This window comes from Rhinopithecus bieti, unplaced genomic scaffold (assembly GCF_001698545.2).
Source record: "Rhinopithecus bieti isolate Rb0 unplaced genomic scaffold, ASM169854v2 scaffold_34876, whole genome shotgun sequence".
In the NCBI taxonomy this organism is placed as follows: Eukaryota; Metazoa; Chordata; class Mammalia; order Primates; family Cercopithecidae; genus Rhinopithecus; species Rhinopithecus bieti.
Window position 1 is genome coordinate 1,250,364 of NW_016814760.1, and position 25,100 is coordinate 1,275,463.

Genomic DNA, 25,100 nt, shown 5'->3' on the forward strand with positions numbered 1-25,100 from the left:
AGAGAGGAATATTTTTCACTTCTGGGCAGTCTTTCCTCCTCATCTATGTGGTTGGTGCATTTACCTTATAGTAAGAGCCATGAAAGTACATTATCCTGCTCCCCTAATGCTGCCCATATCCAATGCTAACTTGGTAAGTCTTTCAACAGGAGACTCATTAAGCTTATATTACCACTCAAAGTGGTGCCCAGGAAATGTGCAATTTCTGATGGCACAATAATACAGATGGCCACTGCAAAATGAGTATCTGCATTTATGGCTCCTGTGTTCACACTGAATTCAATTTTTGAGTATTTCCACCTGTTACATTTTAAAAATTGAAGTAATACATGCACAAGATAAAAGAAATCAGATAATAAGGAAGTGTTTATATCGAAAACTAGCAGGGCTCACCCCACACACATGCCACCTGCCAGAGACTACTACCTTTAACGGCCTCTTTTTAAAATTATTTGGATGTTGAACTTCCTAACTCCAAAAAATATGCTTATGTGACTTTTTAAAAACAGTTTCTTGGTTAGTTTAAGACATTCTTTTGTTCTTCTTCTTCTTTTTTTTTTTTTGAGACAGAGTCTCACTCTTGTGCAGGCTGGAGTGCAGTGGTGTGATCTTGGCTCACTGCCACCTCCGCCTTCCTGGGTTCAAGCAATTCTCCTGCCTCAGCCTCCTGAATAGCTGGGATTACAGGCGCTCTTTTGACTCACCTCTATAAAATAGAATATAACTTCCTATTCCCTTCCCCCAACTTTTTTATTTATAATTTACTTCTTCTATGGGTTTCTGCTGTACACTTATATGATATACTTAATCTTCTATTTCTTCCTCCATCTAGAAAGTAACTTTTGACTCCGTAGTACATTAGCTGAGGATATCAGCACAGTTCCCTTCTTTCTGTCTGTCCCTTGCTCCCATTATCTGCTATTTGTACCTTTAATTTTGCATCAAGAATGAAAACATTTACAATGAGCTCTGTTTCCATTCTCATGTCTTCCTTGCTTTGTGGGTAGGTTGATTTTAAGAGTGGAGAGCTAATAGACAAGGTTTGCATTATTATGACTATGTCAACCCAGGATTGCTGTGATGCCGAGGAGTATGCTAGGATCACATTTCTCCACCCAGCCACAGTCACCACTCATGGCCACTTCAAGGAGAATGCGCCTGGTGAAAGCAGAAAAACAGACTCTCTCTTATGATCTGGGTTCAAATGTTCAAAGTGATGCTGTATTTTAGATGGCTTCAGATTGAGACAATAATTTTGTTTTAAAAATGTAAATACATCTTCATATTCACAGAAAAAATGTATATACATGTATTACTTATATTTTTGAAAAGGAAGTTATTGCCAAGTATGAAGGTGACTAAAATGTGGCAGCATTTCGAGCATTTGAAGGAGTGATTACGTGGATGGTAGAGGAAGAAAGCAAAATTCAAAGTGTCCAAAATGAGAAATAAATAATGTCCAAATGGAAAAAGCAGGAAATGAGCAGTATACACACATGATTTATAAATATGGAGAAGAAACAGTGAAAAGAATAGAAAGCAACTGCCTTCAGGGAGTGGGAATCAGGTGTGGGGTTGTATGGGCTGGGAGACTGGTTTTGTTTTGTTTTGTTTTGTTTTGTTTTCATTATAAGCCTTATAGTATTGTTAGAGTTTTAAGCTTTGTACATGTATTACTTTGATAAAAAGTAAATTAAAATTTAAAAAGAGAATAATTGTCCTTCTCATCCTACCCACAAGGTAATTACTGCTGCCCCAACATGATAGGCACTGGGGCACTAAAAAGATAATCCAAAGCTCTTTGTGCGAAATGAATCATGTCTCCCGGTGGTGACACCCTAGGGTGATGAGATGTGATTCTTTATTGGTAGACACAGTGTCCGTAAACCTGTCTTTACTCTTGAGCCAACTGGGTCTACCTTTTCCCTGGGGGGAGCTGGTGGAAACACGCTGGGTTAGGGCTGTTTCTGAGCAGGGTGGTGAGTGGAGAACGTGTTGTTTCAATTAGTCCCCTTGACTAATCCACGCCCTGCCTGGAGTCTCCTAGTCCTAAGCCTCTTCTGTTGGGTTTCAATGTCTCCTTAAAACAAGCTTCTCAAGGCGAGAGGGAGAGACACCTGGCTGCAGGGGTAGAAGAAGCTACTGAGGACAGCCCTCTTGAGTCAGGCTTAATGGCTAATTTTCCCTGATCTCAACATCCCCCTTCTCACTCACCTCCCACAATCACTGTCACCCCACACACTGAGTCTCACAGGGGTCTACAGAGGGACTGCACCACCCCCCGCCCCGCCTGCCCCTGCCGCCCCAGCAGGTGCCTTGCTTAGACTGCTGCATTGCTAAACTAAGTACCGGCACCCCATTCCACACTCCCCATTTTCCACAATTCTGTTGACATCTCTTGTCTGCTGTTATCTGTCTTCCTGTCCTGTCATTTAAGATAATTCATTTTTTAAATCCCTGCAGTGGACTTGGGAAGAAAGAGAGGAGATACACACATATGTATGAATGAATGGTTAATGCTTCATTTTAACTGAAGTTACAACTGACTTTCAAATGGAAAGGCTGGATTTTATTTGCTGTTTTCTGCCCTCTGTTTTAAGTTCATATTCTGGGGTATTTCCATGTTAGCAAAACTTTGTCCTTTGACCAATGGCAGCATCCCTGAGTCCAGCCTGTGGGCTTCTAAGCATGTGGGTTGGTCACAAGAGGTGCAGACTAGAGATTGTGGTTTGCGTCACGTAACCCAACCCCATGGCAGCAATCCTGACTTCTGCAAAAGCCCACTCACAAGTCAGTTTGGAATGCAAAACATATTTTCCCATAGAAACAACATCATAAAGGAATATTTTAGTTCTCAGGTCAGCTTTCCAAAAAGTCTATCTGATGCAGATAAAAGCTCATAGGTACAAATATTCTTCATTTATTAATGTATTCATCCCCAGCATTTATTGAACACCAATTATGTGTAATTTAAGCATGACATTATTATTGCAGGATTCTATCAAACACAATCTTTTAAATACATCACTTTCCTCTATTTTTTAGCTTCCATTGTTTTTAACTTGGAAGCTCTTCTCCAAAATGTAATCTTCTTCTCCCGCCTTCCCTCTAACTCACCCATTCCACTTTAAGAGAAAAAGGCAAAACTTGTGTCAGAGTCGGTAAAAATGTTCATTTGGTCAGTGACAGAAAGTTCCCAGAACTTCTCTGCACCTAGAGGGCTCCTGTGCCCTGCGGAGGGCCCAGCCCAGTGTCACTTTCACAGTAAGAAGCTGCTCATTGTACTTTCTCCAGGGCCCTCCAGGGACTTGGGTAAAATTGAGAATTGGCTCCCCGTCAATTATCTTTGGGATTCCTAAGGTTGCAGCACTGACCTGAACAAAAGTCACTTTTAAGGCTTAACGTGATAATTGTTGGCTATTTTTTGCCTTCCCATAAAATTCAAAGGTAACTGGAGCATGTTGCCAGTTCAGCATGTTTATTTTCTCCTACGTCAATTCATGTCTGGCTTCCAGAGGGCTCATGCTGTCCACTCATGAGGCACGGGCGACAGCTACTTTGTGGTGGAGATTGGAAACTCTCACCAAATGAAGTTCTTTGGCACTTTCTCCAAAGTTATTCAGGGCAGGAATATTATTCAAGATGGTAAACTCATACTGATGTAGTCATTCATTCATTCACCAAATACTCCTTTAGTGCTTACTGCATGCCAGGCACTGTGCTTGGTGCTGAAGATGCCCCATGGAGTCACTGCTACATCATTAACTCTGCACTTTGAGCAGCAAAGAGGAAGAAAGTACCATGTCCTAAGAAGAGTATTCCCTCCCACTGACTTGCCCCAAATAAAAATTCACCAGCTTAGGAGAAAAGGGAGAAAGGGGAGAGGGAGAAATAAGGGAGCTGCCTGTGTGGGTCCTCCTTCCCCAGTCATGCTCTGGGTCAAGTCAAGAGATAATAGAAACTTCATGACAAATTAGGGAACCCCAGGATGGAGGTTCCCTGAGCCCCCTTCCACAGGTAACCTCCCCCAGAAGCCTGTGTGTGAAGGTAGAAGAGGCATGGCTGAGTGAGGCATCCAGGCAGATGGGCTGAAGACAGACTCACAGTCTAGTGCAAAAAGAGGAGCCAGGACCTCCCCTGACCACGGGCAGGACCCTGGAGGGTCGAGAGAGGCTACAGGACACAACAATTTTGGGAAAAGGAGAATGCCAAGGCCACTGGAGACCACAACAGATCCTAGGTCATTTGGGAGGAAGTCAGGAGGATGGATGCCAATGACCAAAGGCCCAGGGGACTCCACACTTCAACAAAGCCACTGTGGACAAAGAACAACAACCATAGAGCAGGTGCTTCTCTCTCTTGGCACCAGGGCAAAAATAACCCTCGTTTTACACACACACACACACACACACACACACACACACACACACACACATCCCCCTAGAAATGAGAGCCCCTCTAGGAAGAATGTGAGAAAATCTGCCTAGGTCAATAACCGGAAATGACCCTGTAACTCTTCATTTGGCTGAGGTTATCTGAAGAAGACTCTGTTTTCTGTGACAGAGGGAGGGTTCAGAACTTAAGAATTACAAAATATAATCTATTACAGTTTTGCACACATGAATATGTGGCCTATGAAACTTGCTCCTGCTTCACACACAAATAAATGTTTAAAGCCACATATCTTCATAAATTCTCAGGGAAAGCAAACAGGTGCTGAAACAGAGGGAAGCCCCTACATTGGATGGGGTGGTTTGAGGTGGCCCCTCCATGGAGAGCTCCCCTGATGGTGAAGTCTGAAGGAGAAGGTGCCAGCCAAGCAGAGAATCCTAAGGAGAGGGCTCTGGGCAGAGGCAACAGCACCAGCCAAGGTCCTGAGGCAGGAAGGGATTCAGCTGTTTGAGGAATTGAAGGAAGTTCACCAGGACTGGCCATGGGGGCAAGACAGAGAGAGCCAGGCTGAGTCTGGAGAGGTTGACAGGCAGGAGGCTCCAGCAGCACCTTTGCGTCCCCAGGGCTCAGCAGCCCCAGAGCTGCCACACACAGGAGCCCCACTTGCCTTTTACTCCCCGGCTGTTAGTAATCCTTCCTCTCACCATCTTGTGGATCGGCCTCACTATTCAGGCACTTCTCCCTGTCCCCTTAGAGGCTCCCTCACCCCCTCGGCCCTCAGAATACATCTTATCTTGTAGGGTTTCTCTTCTCCTTTTGGTATCTGACACGTTGGAGAGGGAACACCATAAGGTGATCACAGGACTGGAGAATGGGCAGCCACAGGGCTGTGTTTACCATGCAGATTCCTGAGTCTCTGCCCCAGGTATCCTCACACACAAAGCCTGCCTGGGGTCCTGCGATCTGAGTGACCAGAAAGTTCCCACAAGAGTTCCATACAGGTGGCCTGGGAGCCGCACTTGGAGAGACTCCAGGTGAAAGAGAGAGGCCATGTTAGGCAGAAGGGGGAAGCGAGGGGCAACTTTATAAAGAATTTTTTTTTTTTTTTTTTTTTGAGACGGAGTCTCGCTCTGTCACCCAAGCTGGAGTGCACTGGCCAGATCTCAGCTCACTGCAAGCTCCGCCTCCCGGGTTCACGCCATTCTCCTGCCTCAGCCTCCCGAGTAGCTGGGAGCCCGCCACCTCGCCCGGCTAGTTTTTTGTATTTTTTAGTTGAGATGGGGTTTCACCGTGTTAGCCAGGATGGTCTCGATCTCCTGACCTTGTGATCCGCCCGCCTCAGCCTCCCAAAGTGCTGGGATTACAGGCTTGAGCCACTGCACCTGGCCTTTATAAAGAATTTTAACTCCAGCATAGCATGATGATGAATTTTATGTGTCAGCTTGACTGGGCCATGGGGTGCCCAGATATTTGGTCAAGCATGATTCTGGGTGTTTCTGTGAGGGTGTTTTGGATGACCTCAGCATTCACACTGATGAACCAAGCGAAGCCGATTGTCCTCCCCCATGTACGTAGGCCTCATCCGGTTATCTGAAGTCCTGAAGACAGCAAAAAGACTGAGTAAAAGATAATTCCTCCTGCCTGACTGCCTTTGAGCTGGGACATCAGTTTTTCCCTGCCTTTGGACTTGAACTGAAACATCAGCTCCTCCTGGGTCTTGAGCCTCCCAGCCTCAGACTGGAACTGCACCGTTGGCTCTCCCCAAGCTTGCTGACTACAGAGCTAGTGGCCCATCAATCTCCGTAATTGCATGAGCCAAGTCCCTTGCAGTAAATATCTTATACACATGCGTCTTATTGGTTCTGTTTCCCTGGAGAACCCTGACTAACACAGGGAATAACAGCTGTTTTCTGCTTTCAGGACGCTCAGAACTTTGTATTCCAGTGGGAGAAAATCTGTCTGGATGGTAAAAGTTGTTCATAAATACGTACTGGTATAAGAAATCAAGAAGTGGTATGCAGCATAGGTCTCTTTGGGGGACTTTAAGAAATAATTATAGCTGCTATTTACAAGTACTATGAGTACCCTGTGTGTGAGAGGTGATATTTTATCTCCTCCCCTTGTAAATACTTATGTAACGTCTGGCTTTCTTGCGTTTCACCTACCATGAGGGCAGAGATACGGTCTGTTTTGGTCATCACTGTGTCTGTGGGAGAGAGCCCAGGATATGGTAGGTACTTGGAAAATACCTGTTGAATGCGTCAGTCCTTGTATTTCTAATCTTTACAACAATGCCACATGGTAGATACTATGATCCCCATTTTAAATAAAGGAAACTGATGCCCAGCGGGAGTGTTGTTATTCTCCAATTACTATGCCCCACCCCTTCCATCCACTTCCTGCCCTCCTCTGTGCCCTGAGGGGCTCAACTCTACAGACTTATAACCTGTACTCCTGGCTAGGGAAAGAGAGAGGTCAAGGTTAGGACCCCTGTTCCAGGGCATTGTTCTGACAGTGGCTGTGTTTCTCCAGGGCCACAGCCCCTGTCAGGTGGCTCTTGTCCATGATGCCAGCTTTCAACAGGATCCAATAAAATATTCCCTCCTCTTGCCCTGTAGGCCTGGGTGGTGATGGCTTTCTGCGATTACTAGTTCCTCAGTGCTTCACCATCCCCTGTGGGTTCCTGTAATCCTGCCCAAGCCTCAGTTAATAGTCCCTTGCTAAACTCTCCTCAGTTAAACCTGCTGTGTGTGCCATCAATTTCCTGCTGGCATCCTGACTGATAAACAGAAATGAAACTCGGGAGGCTGAAACAGGAGGATCACTTGAGCCCAGGGGTTCCAGAGAGTAGTGCACTACGAGCATGCCTGTGAACAGCCACTGTACCAGCCTGGGCAACATAGCGAGACGCCATTGCTTAAAAAAAAAAAAAAAAAAAAAAAAAATAGAGAGAGAAATTAGATAACAAAGTCACACAGCTAAAAAGCAGTGGAGGCAGGCATCAGACACTGAAGTGTCTAGATATGAAGCCCATTTTCATTTTGTTATACCTCATATTCTTCTCTCAGAAACTGGGTAGGAATGAGCCTGCCCCATGACAGTCTATGCTTTCCTCTAGACCATTCCATAACCCTGGCATTCTTTAGCACTCTCCCTTTCCCTAGAGAGACGAAGGATGGCAGCATGGAAATAGGGCTCAGCCTTTTGCCACCCAAGAGACCTGGATTGGAATCTAAGTTCTGCTACTGACTTTGTGACTCGGCAAGGGCTTGACTTCTCTGAGCCTCTGTTTCTCGATGTGTAAACTGAGAGTCATATTTCAGCGGGAGCTAATGAGGATTAAGTAAGCAAATGTATTTCTATCAAGAGCTCAGTCAAGTTGGCCTTTCTTCTCCTTTCTCCTAAGCACAGGTCTCATGGAAAGGCCGGAATACTTGCCTGAAATCACTCAGTCTCTGGTTTAAAAGTGCTGCTCAATCCCTCTGCAGGGAGAGATGTCAGGAGCTTTGACTGTTGAAAAAAACGCACAGGCATGTTTCAGAAGGTGGATTCCAGAGCGCTCAGTGCAGGGGACGGAAGCCCAAGCCTTCTTTCAGGCATTGTTTTACTGACTTTCTTGCGACATGGCAAAAGGTGAATCTCATGACCAGTGTGTGTTTTCTCCAGCACTAATGACTGTGACTAAAATAGAGCTTTGTGGGGGAGAACCCACACAGCCCTCCCCTTGGAGAAGTTCTGAAGGCTGCCCTGCTTTGCTTTGCCAGGGTGCACTGGGTTTGAGAGCCATTGGTTGGCGACTTCAGTCTCTCTATAAGCCTCAAAATGTGCAAAAGAAAACACGTTAATACAGGCTCACCAATACAGAATTTACAGAGGCTGGCCTGGTTCCTTTCCAAAAGGTGGTGCACAATGAAAGTTAACTTCTGAGGTGGGAAGGGTTGCCAGATAAAGGATAGGGTGCCCAGGTAAGTGTGAATTCCAGATAAACCGCAAATATAAGTCTGTCCCACTCAGTGTTTGGGATATAGTACACTAAACATTCTTTGTTTCTATTTGAAATTCATGCTTACCTGGGCCTGGTATATTTTCATTTGCTAAATTTTGCAATCCTGTAAGTGAGGGGAAGGGAGATGTTTCACTGGCTTACAGAACATTGTTTTCAAGCATTCTTCACACATTTCAGAAGCTTCATTTTACTCAGAAACCAATGTGCTTGTTATGAATTGCTTTTTTATACTCATTAAAAGAGGACTCTAAATAGCATCCTATCAACTGAGTTCTGATGTCTACTCCTTGAAATAATAAACTGTATTTCCTTAAGAATATGCAATTATATCCTTTATCTAGAAGCCATGTATCTGAAAACTTCAAATATCAAAATGCTGACAAACTTTTATTATATCTATGTGTAAGATATTTCACATGTATATATTAAGTATGTCTTTGAGTACTCAGTAATTACTTTATGATTTTCATTTTATGAAAATCAAAGTCACCGTTGTGTGGCTTGCATTTTCATAGTATGGACCATATTTTGTTTATGCTGTTTATTTCTCTTCAAACCATTAATAATTATATGATAAAGTATAATTTTTTATTGCAGTGCAAGTGTCTAAGGAACCACAAACAGTTTTTGTATTTTAAATTCCATAAAACATTCTTCCATTGACAAAAACAACGTCAACAACAACAAAATAAAACTCCTACAACACCCATAAGAAATGCCATGGGGTTCATGTAGTTCACTCAGGGCACTGCTGAGCTTTTCTTACATATCTACTCAAAAGTTCTTGGTTTTTGGACTTTCCATCTCAAGCAGGTAGAGGGGAGCAAACTAGGAATGTGGCTAGGACTTCCACTAAAGTGAGGTACACTGAGAGCATAAGAGCAGAACCCCACTGAGACACAGGACCAGGAACTCCAAGAGTCCTGCAGGGGCCAGCAGATCTGCGCACGCGCCAGCCCTTAGGCAGCAGCACTGTGTTACTGAGACACATAATCATGTTGCATGTCCTCATGAAAACTTTACATTACATCCAAGTCAATAGTTTTGTCTTCCCATCCCTCTCTGGAAAAGGTATCATAGCACTTTAAAATATACTATTCTATGGCCAGGTGCAGTGATTCACGCCTGTCATCCCAGCACTTTGGGAGGCCAAGTTGGGCAGATCACTTGAGGCCAGGAGTCCAAGACCAGCCTGTCCAACATGGTGAAATCCTGTCTCTACTAAAAATACAAAAATTAGCCCGGCAGGGGGGCACCTGTAATCCCAGCTATTCAGGAGACTGGGGTGACAGAATCACTTGAACCTGGGAGGTGGAGGTTGCAGTGAGCTGAGATTGTGCCACTGCACTCCAGCCTGGGTGACAGAGCGAGACCCTGTCTCAAAATAAATAAATAAACAAACAAAATGTATTACTATAGTTTTGGGAATCCTAGACAATGTCACAATTTTCTCAGAAAACTAGAGTGCTGCAAATGTGGGGTAATTAAAATTGGATTTTAATATGCTTGTCCTTAGTAGTGAACATAGAGTGAAGAATGACTATCACATATTACATAAGAAAGTGAAGGCTGGGTATGGTGGCTCACGCCTGTAATCCCAGTGCTTTGGGTGGTGAAAACAGGTGGATCACTTGAACTCAGGAGTTTGAGACCAGCCTGGCCAACAGTCTCTACTAAAAATACAAAAATTAGCCTGGTTGTGGTGGTATGCACCTGCAGTGCCAGCTACTCGGGAGGCTGAGGTGGGAGGGTCACTTGAGCCTGGGAGGCAGAGGTTGCAGTGAGCGGAGATCATGTCACTGCATGGGCAACAGAGCAAGACCCCATCTCAAAAAAAAAGAAGTGGAAATTTGAAAGAAAACAGTAGTGAAAATGAAAGCATTCTCCTCCCAATAGAGTTCACACTGTATTGAGAGGAAGAATACAAGTAAGTAATTGTATCCATCAGGATAGCTTAAATTATTTTTTATTAACAAAGAACTCTACAATTGTTTCTTTCTTTTTTTTTTTTTGAGAGGGAGTCTAGCTTTGTCGCCAGGCTAGAGTGCAATGGCTTCCTGCCTCAGCCTCCCGAATAGCTGGGATTACAGGCACACACCACCACACCCAGCTAATTTTTTTTTTTTTTTTTTTTTTTAGTAGAGACGGGGTTTCACCATGTTAGCCAGGATGGTCTCAATCTCCTGACCTTGTGATCCACCTGCCTCGGCCTCCCAAAGTGCTGGGATTATAGGCGTGAGCCCGGCCTACAAATCTGTTTCTTAACCAAGGTAGTTTATTTCTCATTCACCCTACTCCATATCGGCTGGGATCTGCTCTGCTTTTCTCGGAGCCCAGGCTAATGAAGCAGCTATCACATCTGGATACAGCATTGTCATTCTTCCATGAGATGCTCATTTTATAGAAGAGAAATCCTGGATTTAGGATGATTAGGTGGCTTAACTAGGCAAGGGCAGAACCAGCCCTGAAACCAAGGTCTTTTAATCCCTACACCAATGCTTCTTCTCTTCTACAGATAAGTTGTGCTGTGTACTAGGCTGACTGTTTCCCAGAGGGACTGGGAGTAAACAAAGCTCCAGGTTAAACTCCAAAGGTTCAGTCCTTCAGTTTTTGATATGTTAGCCATCATTCATTGACTCAGTTTACCATGTGTTGGCACTATTTTATGCACTGGGGATGCGATGGTGATAAAAAAAGATATACTGCCCTGGTCCTTGTGGTGCTTAGAGTTTTATGATGGGGAAGGTACATGGAACTGAGCTTCCCAAGCTTGGAAAGGAAGGCTAAATAAAATGGCTCCAGAAGGCCGGGAGCAGTGGCTCATGCCTGTAATCCCAGCACTTTGGGAGGCTGAGGCAGGTGGATTGCCTGAGGTCAGGAGTTCGAGACCAGTCTGGCCAACATGGTGAAACCCTGTCTCTACTAAAAATACAAAAATTTACCAGGCGTGGTGGTGCACGCCTGTAATCCCAGCTACTTGGGAGGCTGAGGCAGGAGAATCGCTTGAATCTGGGAGGCAAAGGTTGCAGTGAGCCAAGATTGTGCCACTGCACTCCAGCCTGGGTGACACAGCGAGACTCTGTCTCAAAAAAAAAAAAAAAAAAAAAAAAAGGCTCCGGAGAGTTGCCCAGGGCTCTAGCTCCTAGAAGTTTCTTGCCTAGGGGTGTGGGAGGACACAGACACAGCCTGGTGGGTGGGAATGAGTCCATGACTGGGTCCGCTCTGTCCCTATCATCACTGAGCAGCAGTAACCCTGAAATCCTCCCAGAGACTCTGGTTCTGGGTTGGGGAGCTGGAGGGCTGAGTGGACCATGGCAATAGTGGAGAAGAGGGAGGGATGAGCACCGAGTGAAGAAGAAAAAGACAGAAAACCAAACCAAACAAACATCACTTTCCTCTGAAATGAGCCGGCAAACTCAGCTTTCAAAATACATGAAGAAATCTAATGCTAAGGAAGACAGCCAACAAAGTGAATAGTCAGGACAGGATTCTACTCCCGGTTAAAAGTAGAAAAAAGAGCCAACTAAAAAAAAACCTCAGAAATGATTAGTATAAACATTGGAATTTAAAATGCACCAGATAGAACATTTCTGGCCTGGATAAAGTTGAAGAAGGCATTAGTGAAGTGGAAAAGGGTGCAGAGGAACACACCCAGAATGCAGGCAAAGATGAGAAAGTACAAAGAGACATGGAAGATTGACTGATCACATTGTACACTATAAATACATATCATTTCATCTGTGAGTTAAAAAAGATTAAAGAGTTAAATGAATTTATCTACAAAGGAATAAAAATTAGTCTGACAGCAAGCAGTCTTCTCATAGATACCAACTCTCATGTAATAAAAATTCTGAAAGAAGAGAAAAGAGGAAATGACAGTGTTGCAATATTTAAAGAGATAATGGCTGAGAATTTTCTAGAAGTGAAGATAGATTGCAGTTGAATTGCAGAAGACTGTGGATAAAGAGATAATCGTAAATTAACAGGTATCACCTCACACGTCAGAATGACTATTATCTACAAAACATAACAAATGTTGGTGAGGATGTGGAGAAAAGGAAACCCTTTCACACCATCGGTGGGAATGTAAATTGGAACAGCTATTATGAAAAACAGTATGGAGGTTCCTCAAAAAATTAAAAATAGAATTACGATATGATCCAGCAATCCAACTACTGAGTAATAGGTTCAAAGGAAATGAAAACAGTATGTTAAAGAGATATCTGCACTTCATGTTCATTGCAGCATTATTCAGAATAGTCAAGATACGGAATCAACCTAAGTGGCCATTAACAGATGAATGAATAGAGAAAATGGGGTATATGTACACAATGAAATACTATTCAGCTGTGAAAAAAGAAACAAATCCTGTAATTTGCCACAAAATGGATGAATCTAGAGGACATTATGTTACGTGACATATGCCAGGTACAGAAAAACAAATACCATGTGATTTCACTCATATGTGGGAACTGAAAAAAGTTGATCTTACAGAAGTAGAGAGCAGAATGGTGGTTACCGAGAGCTGGGGCCGTGGTCGGGGTAGGATGAGGGTGGGGCTGGTGAGTTGAAGAGATATTGGTCAAAGGATATAAAGTTTCAGTTAGAAGAAATAAGTTTGAGATCTACTGTACCACATAGTGACTATAGTTAATAAGAATATATTGCATTCTTGAAAAATGCTTAACAGAGTGAATGCTAAGTGTTGCCAGCACAAAAATGATAACAATGTGAGGTAATGTACATGTTAATTAGGTAGATTTAGTCATTCCATGTTATAATTTTACTCTAAAACATCACATTGTACACTATAAATACGTATCATTTTATCTGTCAGTTAAAGAAAGGTTAAAGAGATAAATGATTTTATCGACAAAGGAATAAAAATTAGTGTGATAGCAGCCTTCTCATAGACATCAATAGATTCTAGAAGATAATAAGGGCAATAAGTTGAAAGTGCAGAGGGAAAACAAATATCAGTCTAGAATTCTATACCCTGAAAAATAAAGAATTTCAGGCATCCAAAGATGAAGACAGTTTACCAACCACAGACTGTCACTTAAAGAACTACTAAAGAATATTTTATTTTGGGCCGGGCTCGGTGGCTCACACCTATAATCCCAGTACTTTGGGAGGCCAAGGTGGGCAGATTACGAGGTCAAGAGATCAAGACCATCCTGGCCAACATGGTAAAACCCTGTCTCTACTAAAAATACAAAATCCATCAGCCGGGTGTGACGGCACGTGCCTGTAGTCCCATCTACTCAGGAGGCTGAGGCAGAAGAATTGCTTGAACCCGGGAGGCGGAGGTTGCAGTGAGCCGAGATCACACCACTGCACTCCAGCCTGGGTGACAGAGTGAGACTCCGTCTCAAAAACAAACAAACAAACAAACAACAACAACAAAAACAATATTTTTTTAAAATAACTTTTTTATCTTTAAAACTTTAACTCTGGAATAAAAATAAGATGGGGAACAGGGTCCACATGTAATTAAAAAGTGCTGAGGTCCTTGCTGTGGTCAAATGGACAAGTAAAGTTCTACTTAAGAAAAAAATAGTAAAAGCAAAACGAAAAAACAAATAAAAACAGCACAATAAGTAAGTGTTCAACTTTAAAAACTAGGCAAGAACAACAAAGAAATCCAAACTAGAAATAGGAAAATAATATAAGAGAAGAATGAAAGAAATTATATTTAGGGAAGATGAATAAAACACAAAGTTAGTTTTTTAAAACAGCTTACAGAAAAAGATAAACCCTGAGCACAACCAATAAATAAAAAAGAGAAAAACACAAACAGAAAGTGGGAATAAAAAGGGATAGAAATAGATACAGTGGAGATTTTAAAATACATAAAAGAATACTATTAACTCCATCTGAATAAATATGGAAACTTAGAAGAAATAAATAATTTTCAAGAAAGAAATTAAAATTTGGTAATTTATTCAGATAAAACCAGAACAAAGCCTTAGCTACTAAAGGCATTAAATTATTAATCAAAAGTTCTTCTATCTCCGAAGACACCAGGCCCAAATATTTACCAGATTTTTAAGAAATAGATAAGCCCTGCTTTAAAAGACAAAAATTCTTTCAGCAGAGGATGGGAGGAAAAAGAAGAGAATGTTCTATACTTATTTTTGAGATATAAAAAACAGACAGGACAATCCAAATAAGGAAAGCTTATAACTTAATCTTCATTTTCATGGAGATTACAAAACCTTAAAGAAAATATCTGACCAGTGAAATTTCATCTCAAGAATGAAAGAATAATTCCAGATTCAAAACCTATTAAATTAAAAAAGGAAAGACTTTTTCCTTTTTTTTTTTTTTTTTTAATTTTTTTAGTGTCTCAATAAATGCAGAAAAGGTATGGACAGAATATAGCATTCATTCATGGTTTTAAAAATCTTAGCAAACTAGGTATAGAAGGCAACTTTCCTTACCTGACAAAGGCTATACATCAAAACTCTACAAGCAAATATCATATTAACTGGTACTATTTTAGAGACATTTTCATTAAAGTCAGAAATTACAGAAGGATGTAAGTTCTAAGCCTCTATTCAGCATTATACTGAAGTTCTTAACTGATGTAATATAAAAGAATGGAAAAAGAGAAAGATTAGAAACCGTTATTGTTTGCTGAAAATGTGATTGTCTACATAAAGAACTCAAGAACATTTACGTACTCTTAGAACTAAAAACTATCCAGCAAAGGTTGCTAGATACAAAAAAAACATGCAAAAATCAATAGCATTCTTAATAGTAATAACTAATTAGAAAATATATTGGAAAAATCCCATTTATAATAGTAACAGAAATTATATGGCACCTAGAGATAAATTTGTTAAAAGGTATGAAAGACCTCTAAGAAGAAAACTACAATAGTATTATTGAATAAAATACAAGAAGATCTAAATAAATGGAGAAAATTACTATGTTTATTGATTAGAGTACTCAGTAATAGAAAAATGTTAGCCATCTTGGTGGCACCTCTGGTGTAGTGGTATCACGCAAGATTCCCATAAAAATATTAGCCATCTCCATATTTATTTATAGATTTGATGAAATTTTCATATTAAAAATCCTCAAAATGTGCACAATTCTTAAGAAGCTAATTCTAAATTTCATGTGAATGGGCCAGGAAAAGCCAAGAAAATTTGGAAGAAAAAGAAGAGAGGGTAGCAGGGCTTGTCTTGTTAGATATTTAGACTTACTGAAAAGATTGTGGTAGTATTGGCATAGGGAATAGAAATAGATGAATGGAACCGAACAAAAGCCCATAAATATCCTATGTACATGAGGAAGCTCTGTACATGACTGAAATAGCCTCACAAAGCAATGGGAGGAAATTGCGGAACCGGGACAACTGGTTATCCATATGGGAGTAAGTGAAATTAGATTCTCACTCACATCAGCCATAAAGATTAAAGACACAGATGTGAAAAGCAAAACTTTGCAACATTGAGAAAAAACAATATATAGGAAGATACACTCATTATCATCAAGTACAGAAATTTTTTATATAAGATACAAACATACAAACAATAAAATAAGAGGGATATATTGGATCACATTAAGGCAAAAAAACTATGTGTTAAGAAAGACAATATAAACAAAATGAAAAGATATTATAGAACAGGAGAAAGTATTTGGGATGAATATAACAAAATGGGAAGTATTTCAAGAAACAAAAATTATATAAGCTTGATTATTTGATCACAGTGCAGTATAACTAGCTATTAATAATAGAAATTAAAACAAAAAATAATTAAAGCATAAGGACAGAACAAAATTAAACAAAACAAAATTAAAGTATAAGAACACAGCAGTTAGAAGATAATTAAAATAAGAGCACAATATATCAAAAGGTGTGAAATATTGTCAAAGTTGTACTAAAAGTTAAAGTTACAATCTTATTTGTTTTCATTTTCAAGGAAAGGAAAAATAAAAGCTTTCAACCCAAGAATTTATAAAAACAGCAATGACAACAAAATCCCTAAGAAATCAGTAGAAAGAAAAGACTAAAGGCAAAACCAAAACTAACTGAATTAGGACACAGGAAAACTTACAGAATTAATTCGAGAGCACTTTTTTAAAAAAGTAATAAAGTAGACAAATATTAGAGAAACTAAAGAAGAAAAAAAACCCTATGGATAATAAAATTAGAAAATAAAAAGGGGAGGTTCAGCACCAGATAAGGAGATATTTTAAATACAAGACAATACTTTGCAAAATTATAAATTATAAATCTGAAAATCTAGATGAAATGAATAGTCTGAAAATATATACATTATCAAAATTAGAAGTATAAAACCTACATATGCCAATCATGGCTGAAGAACTTAAAAAAGAAAAAAAGGAAAGATTTCCCCCCAGGAAAAAAATGTGCCAAGGCCTGGAAAATTTTATAGGAAAAAAAAAAAAAGAAAACTCTATAGGGAAAAANTTCAAACATTGACAAATATGGAAAATTTATCTCATTTACTTAACAGAGATAACCCTGATGTAAAACCCTGAAAAAGACAGCTCAAAAAAAGAAGATAATAAACCTATCTAAATTGTGAACATAGAAAAGAAAACCCAAATTCAGGTAACAGTATCAAAATAACCCAAGGAGGGTTTAATCTAAAATAAAAGATTTTATGTTTTAGTATCTTTAAAATCCAACAGTGTAATATATGACATCCACAGGCTAAAAAAGAAAATCCAAGTAAGATTCTCAATTAATGCAGGAAATACATTAGAATTCAACGGCTGGTCCCTATTAAAAAAATAATTACAACTTTAAGAACTTTTATTAACATAACAAAAAGTGTTTATTTCAAACAAAGTCATCTTTAAGGATGAAATACTAATGCAATATTATTAAAATCAGGATCAAAACAAAGATATAGTTTGTTGCCATTTTTACTAAATTTTGACCTGAAAGTTCTAACCAATGAAATAGGGCACTTATAAAAATAAGATGCACAAACACTGGAAGGGAGAAAATAGATTTGTAATTACTTGTATATGATATAATTACATTCCCAGAAATTCAAAAGAACAATTCAACTAAGAATTATTAGAACCAATATGAGAGCCCAAGAAAACTGCTAAATATAAAAAAGACACAAAAGCCAGTACCTTTTGTATACACAAATTTTCTGTATAAAAATTTGTATATAGAAATTTGCTACATTGCTTTTCTATATAGAACTATTATCCAATTAGAAAATATAACTTTTAGAAAAGATAAAATGACAATAGCAAAAATCAACAATGATAACATTGGAAACTTCTATGGAATGCCTTGGAAAAGCTATAATGAGAATGTGAAGGACCCATATAAAAAAATTATACAATGCTGTTGGAAAATGTAGAAGATTTGAATACTAAGCTTTATGGCAACGACATCTGCTTTGCAAATTAATTTGAATGGTCAATATAATTTCAATAAAAATCTCAATAGTGTTCTCTTCAGAATTTCACAAAATCATTCTAACATTCAACCAAAAGAATAATTAAGCATGAACAGCAAATAAAATGTGGGGTTTTTTTTGTTTGTTTGTTTTTTGAGACTGAATTTCACTCTTGTTGCCCAGGCTGTAGTGCAATGGTGCAATCTCGGCTTATTGCAACCTCCGCCTCCCAGGTTCAAGCCATTCTTCTGCCTCAGCCTCCTGAGTAGCTGGGATTACAGGCATGCACAACTACGCCCAGCTAGTTTTATATTTTTAGTAGAGATGGGGGTTTCTCCATCTTGGTCAGGCTGGTCTCCAACTCCCAACCTCAGGTGATCGGCCCGCCTCAGCCTCCCAAAGTGCTGGGATTACAGACATGAATCACCACGCCCAGCAGCAAAGAAAATGTTGAACATGAAAAGGAATGATGAGTCAGGGGCCTTGCCAGCTCTTAAATCATTTTTAAAAGCAAGTATCAATAAGAGTATAGAACTGACAAAAGAACAAGTGTAAAAATGTACATATCAAGACATAGAATAGCTATTCTGAGACCACAGTACATATGAGAACTCTATGGTAAATAAAGCATCACAAATTAGCAGAGAATAAAAGTATTGGCCAGGCGCGGTGGCTCACACCTGTAATCCCAGCACTTTGGGAGGTCAAGGCGGGGGAATCAACTGAGGTCAGGAGTTCAAGACCAGATGAAAATGGCCAAAATGGTGAAACCTCATCTCTACTAAAAAATACAAGAACTAGCCAGGCATGGTGGTGGGAGCCTGTAATCCCAGCTACTCAGGAGGCTGAAGCAGGAGAATTGCTTGAACCTAGGAGGCAGAGGTTGCAGTAAGTCGAGATCGCACCACTGCACTCCAACCTGGGCAACAGAGTGAGATTCCCATCTCAAAAAAATATATATAATAATAATAAAAGTATTATTCAATACATTGTTCTGGGTTAAGTGATTATTTAGAAAAAAATTAATCTAGAGATTTACCTCAAATCATAATCAAAATAACTTTTGATGGATAAAGAGATATAGTTAGATGTAAAATACATACACATTAAAATAAAATAAAGAAAAATCAGAAGCACATGAAAAAATGTTCAATAACTTTATCAAGGGAATGCAAATTTAAATAACAATAAGCTACTACTGCACACCTAACAGAATGGCTAAAATAAAAATGTCTTACAACACCAAATGTTGACAAAACTTTGGAGCAACTGAATTCTCATGCATTGTTGGTGAGAGTGTAAAATGGTATAACTCCTTTGGAGAAAAGGCTGGTAGTTTCTTATAAAATAAAATATACATCTATCCTATGCCCAGAAATTCCACCCATAGGTATTTAAGAAAAATGAAAGCATATGTCTATAAAAGGACCTTTACAAGAATGTTCACAGTTTCATTATTCATAATGGGACTAAACTGGGGACAGCCTGGTGTCTATCAATAGAGGAATGAATAAACAAACTGTCATATAGGCATACTATAATGAAAGCTTACTTTTAGTAACAAAAAGACACAAATTTCTGAAGCTAACCAACACAGATGAATTTCAAAAACATTACGCTGTCAAAGAAACCTTATGCAAAAGAGTTCATGCTGTGTGACTCCATTCTATATAAAGGTCAAAAACAGACCAAACTAATGATGAAAAAACTAAAATCTGTGGTTGCCTATATGGGTAGTATGGGAGTGAGGACCAGCTGGGAGAGAACACGAGGAAGATTTTCAGGATGATGGTAATTTTTATTTTTTAAAAAGGTCTATAGATATGATTTATATAGCACACTTATTTAAAGGGTACAATTCATTGTTTTTTCGTATCCTCATAGATATGTGCAACCATCACCTGAAAAAGTCATACCCTTTGAGTTCTATGTCTTGAAAAGCATATGCATCTGTCATTTGTCAAAACTCACTGAATGATCCATTTAAGATTTGTGCATTTCCCTGTAATTACATAAAATATGGAAATTTTACCTTTAAAAGGCTGTTTTCTATTAGAAGAAAATATGATAATAGTTTTTAAGTTCTATATGAGAAAAAAGTCATTCGTCCAGAAAAAAAATTGACAGATTTGATTACTTTAAATCTTAAAATCGTACCTGTGCCAAAAATATATAACTCCATTCAAATGTAAAATGTCAAGCCAGGGAATTTATTATTATTTGAAAAAAATAATAGATAAGGAGGTCTTTGTTGATATATCTTATATACATATAAAACATTTTAAATCACTTTAGATATTAAGATTCCAACAGATGTACAGGCAAAGGCTCTGAACAGAAGATTCATAAACAGAAAATAAACTAGTTAACAAACATGGAGAAAATTTCTTTGTGTTTATAGAAATTAAAATTACATCAAGAGCTACATATATCAAAGACTGTATGATTCATATATTATTTGGTTTATTTATTTTGAGAAATATGTTGATTCTTTTGGGGAAATATATTTAAAGTAAATAAGAATTGCCATGAACACAGATTTAGCTACAATAATGTTTATTACAGTACTATTTACAATATTGATGAATCAGATATTACCCAAATATTTAACATAGAGTATTAGTAAGGTAAACTACAGTACAAAAATAATACATTAACTTGGGACTCTTGTACAATCATTAAAAATTATGTTGTAGAAGAAGAAGAATTCTTATGAGGTGGAAAGAATGAAGTGGGAAGATGTTTACATTTCAAATGAAAAAAAAAAAGCCAAAAAATATGTATTGGTTCTGTTACACTAGCTCTTTCCCCTGCGTCTCCACTGTGGACACACAGGCATTGAGCTTCTGTCTACTGTCTCCCTTCTCTTTTCCCCATTTCCCTTTGGAAGCCATTCCTGTCTTTTATCCTAGTAAGAAGGAAACAGGCTCGCATTAGAAAAGTGGCAAAATGAAAACAAGAAGGATATACAACTCTGTTCTGGTTAACTTTTTTATTGGGGGAAAAGTATTGCCATGATTAAAAATTCAAAGTCAGAAAGTGTATATGATGAAAAGTCTCTCTACCTCGTCCTAGGCTCTTTAATTAGTTTCTCTTATCTCCTTCCAGACATACTTTTAGAAAGACGTTTATCAAAAGCAACAAACAAACAAATGAAACACAAGATAATAAAAGAAAAGAAGGCAGGGAGGAAAAGATGGAGGGAGAGATGGGAAAAGAGGGAAGGAAGAAAGAGTAGAAGAAATAAAGAAAAGGGTACCAGGGGAAAAATTCAAATAAGTTTATTCTGTAAGGGCTCTAAACAGCCAATGTTTATTTTAGAATATATGTTAAACATTTGGATCCTTCAGCAACCTGCTACTAACTTAAAAACACTATTAAATTAATATTAAATTGTTTACAAGTATTTTTAAAATAAATAAACCAGGTTCAGAAGGAGCCTTTTTACTTGAGATGCCTTAAGGAATAGCCGTCCACACCCAAATTAGGATGCCGGTCCAACAAACATTAATGAACTACAGTAATGACGGAGTTGGGGAGGTGAAATTACGACTGTATTGGACATGCAATTTTGAGAGAAAGAGAGCAGTGGAGGTTTAGACATTAGAAATGCCCGACCCTGCATTTACCCCATTGGAGAATCGGCCTCGGACAGAAATACCAAATGACAGTCACCAGGAGGACACACTAAATTTGCTTTCTGGCATCATCTTCAAATATTTGGGATGGGACCACAGATCCTGACTCTCCTTAACGGCCATTTTGGATTGATTTGCCGTGAATGGACTGGCTTAGATTTACTGCTTGAAGTAAGCCTAACAATAATTATTAACGGGTCCAGGAGGAAGGGATCACTCAATACAAGTAGTCCACAAAAGCACACCTGAGCCTCTTAGTTCAGGGTAGGTCGATGTTTTTGGTGTGCTCTTTCTCCGGGGCTCCTTCTTTTTCCATGAGGGAGCAAATGTGCAGCATGAAAAGGATGTATACTCAAGGGACAAGGCTTAATAAAATTGTGTTGGTCATCAAAGACATTCTTAAGTAAACAGAAATACTTTTGTGTGTAATTCAGCTTGGTAGCCCCAAAATAATAACCAATTTGTTTATGAATAACTTATGTATAAGTGAATGTATAATTAGTTCACGATTTTTTTCTTAACATTAAAATTTATTGACCACTCTCCATGAGAATGACACCTTGCTAGATGCAATAACAAACCACAAGAGCAGAGCTCTGGCGTTTATAGCTTTTATCTCATTCGTTAATTCTGCAAATACTTACTGAGCACCTTCTATGTGCCAGCTCTAAGTTAGACACTGGGGCTACAGTAGTGGGCAGACCCTGTCCCTACCCTACAAAAGTTCAAGGCTCTTCTTCTGATGTAGGCAGAGAAAGTGTTATTAATATTCTCATTATAAGATGAGGAAATTGAGGCATTCCCATTCCAATATTCAGTTCTGGAACAGGATTGGAGCCCAGCTTTTTGCTCCTGAGGTCTAAATACTTGGCACACTGCACTCCATGTCTCTCAGAACTTTTTCCATAATAATGAGACAAAGGAGCTTTAAGAAGACATTCCCCATCCCCTTCCCATGGGCTTCTGCCCCTGACTTTAAAACTGGGGAAATGATTTTGTCCTTGTTCCTGTTTTAGAAGCAGCAGCACAACCTTAGAATATTATTATAATTATTAATACTGGTAACATCATAAAAATAAATAATTCGTTAAAGTCTTTAAATCCACCTTTTCCTAGAGTTGGGTAAACGGAAAACAAGCTATAAACACATTTTTTCCCCCATAAAAAGATCAGACATGAAGGCATTCAGATAACAATGCTAGATCTGAATTGGTCCTTGGAGAACTCTAAGTTCACCTGCCTTTCATGACATCTGAATCCTTTGCACAGAAACAGAGACGAGACAGAAGGGCTGTTTTTCCTGAGAGCATTTTCTTATTCCTTCACTCATTGCAGCTGTTAGCAGCAGCTGGTTACTTGAGTGTGCTGAACTGCCCACTGCCGTGTAAATACTCTCTCTAACACCCTGCATTACTCATAGTTTGAAAATCACTTTGACTCCTGAAACATAATTATGTTAATGTCAGATGAGTCAGCAGGGGGACAGCATGCTGCTCCTACGGCAGCTGCACCTCCTGCCAACCTCCGAACGTATCAGAGCCTGGGGCTTCAAAAAAAAAAAAAAAAAGTAAGAAAGAAAGAAAGAAAGAAAAAAGAAGGAAAGAAAGAAAAAGAAAACCCCTTTCTGTGGGTGGGAAGAGAAATTATATTTATGGCTCAAAGAACAGCTTCAAAGAAGTGGCGAATTTCACTTTCGCTGCAACAGGAAAGGAAGAGTTAAGTAAAATCGCTACGCCTAGGTTAATCTGTTTATGTGAAGAATAAACAGGAATTTGGAAACTTTCTCTAGGGAATCTGTGACTTTCCCTCAGAGACGGTTCAAGACAAGTCACCCTGGTCACTGTTCAGTCGTGATCCATTAGTCGCCGTACGAGGAGTTTTCACTTTCCCAGGAAGTGATGCCAGACAGTGCAGAAGGTGCATCCTCTTGGGCACCAATAGGAACCAGGAGGTTGCTCAATTTTCAGGGGTCCCCAAACCCTGGATGGCTTCCCAGCGCATGCTTGTTCCAGCGGCATGACCCCCTCAGACAGTCTGCAGCCACTTTTGTGAGCTGTTTTCAGCGTCATTTATAACCTCTCAACTATTTCCCCTCCCTCGGCTGCTGGGAAAGGAACAAGAACTGAGTAGGACAGGGTCAGAGGTTTCTATGGCCTGGCTGGCCATGACCTCTACCCTATCTATGCCCCTGGTCACAGTTCAACCTGCCAGTAACCCCAAACATCACCCCTCAGCCTGCCTTACTCCACCTGCCCTGTCCAAACTCAGGGTGTTGCTTTACATCCACATCGTGCCTCCGAAAAGGTTCTCAGCTTCCTTACCTCACTGATGTCTCACAATAATCCATATTTTATAAATGGGAAAATTGAGTTTCAGAGAAGGGGTGTCTTTGTCTAAGGTCACACAACAAATGGCAGAGTCAGACACTCAAACTTGTGCCCTTTCTGGTCTGCCAACAACAGAACCACAGATCCACACTTAAAGGATGGAAGAGGACCAGTGGGGCGGGAAGAACCCCAAGTGCACACGTTTTTACAGATGAGAGGAATAACCAAAATCTAAAGAGAAACAGTGACTTGCCCAAGGTCACACAGCTTTTACTTGGCAGAACTAGCTGCCAAACAAGATCTCTTGACCCTCATTCCAGGGCTTTTCCTCTCTAACATCTTTACTCCCTCACTCTGGACTTATTCCAGTTTAACCACAGGAAGAACGGGCTCTCCCCATATCCAGCCTATATCCAGTTAACCTATCCATGTTACACTGCTGATACAAAGCATTCTATTCCCAAAACACAAGGGCCCCAGAAGAGGTAGGAATGTCAAGAAGGAGAACACACTAGAAGGAAGGTGTTAACCAACTCCAATGGCTTCCTATTATGAATAATCCATGCCCTACATTGACTACAGCACTGACTAATGGTATCCCCAAATCACAGTTTCATCCAGGATGAGACTGAGATCACATCACTGCCTCACTGGGATGCCACAAGTCATCCCATAGGTGTTATGTAACCTGAAGAGGGGTCAGTAAAAACCTTAATCCAACCTAGAGATTCTGCAGCACTCTAACTCCTGGACTTTTCGATCCCTATCCCTCAGATCACTTCACTGGGTGCCATATGCACCGAACTGCTCACTTTCCCACCCCTCTTCCGGGTGTCACCCACCCAGCAGGGCCACAATGGGTACTCCCCCAGCTGGAGGCTTCCTGACCAAACACCTTTCTCCTGTAACATTTTTCCCACTTAGCCCGAAAGCCAGAGAAAAAGTCAAGACTCACATTTTGGGGCGAGGTGCTAAAAATCCTTAGGAAATGGCAAAGCATCCTATATAGAGGAGGATTTCTCTTCTTGTCACATCTTCCCATCTGATCCCATCCAATTTATCCTCAAGGCATGGTTGGTTAACTAAAGCTAACCCCACCTCTGCCCCCTAAAGCAACCAACAGCTGTTACTATATTGAGTGGCAATATGATGTCATATCATAGGTGACTAACCCACCAAGGCTTCCCTGCGAGCCATCATCTAAATATGACAGCCTTCCATCATCCTGACCTTTTCACAGGAGAAAGCTGAGTGAGGGGCTTGACACTGATCCGGGGCTCTAGTGCATGTCTGCCCTTCTGTATCCAGCACCTCTGGGGACACACATGAGCAAATG

The 25,100-nt window shown here is 39.9% G+C and overlaps 1 protein-coding gene across 1 annotated transcript in view; it reads right to left on the bottom strand.

Moving 5' to 3' along the window:
* Nucleotides 1-24,871, bottom strand: part of ATF3 (activating transcription factor 3) — a 54,025-nt gene extending 29,154 nt beyond the window's left edge. Inside the window, exon 1 of the mRNA XM_017851936.1 lies at nucleotides 24,720-24,871. The gene's annotated coding sequence lies outside the window, so the exon portion shown is untranslated. The remainder of the gene's footprint in view (nucleotides 1-24,719) is intronic.
* Nucleotides 24,872-25,100: the final 229 nt, after the last annotated feature.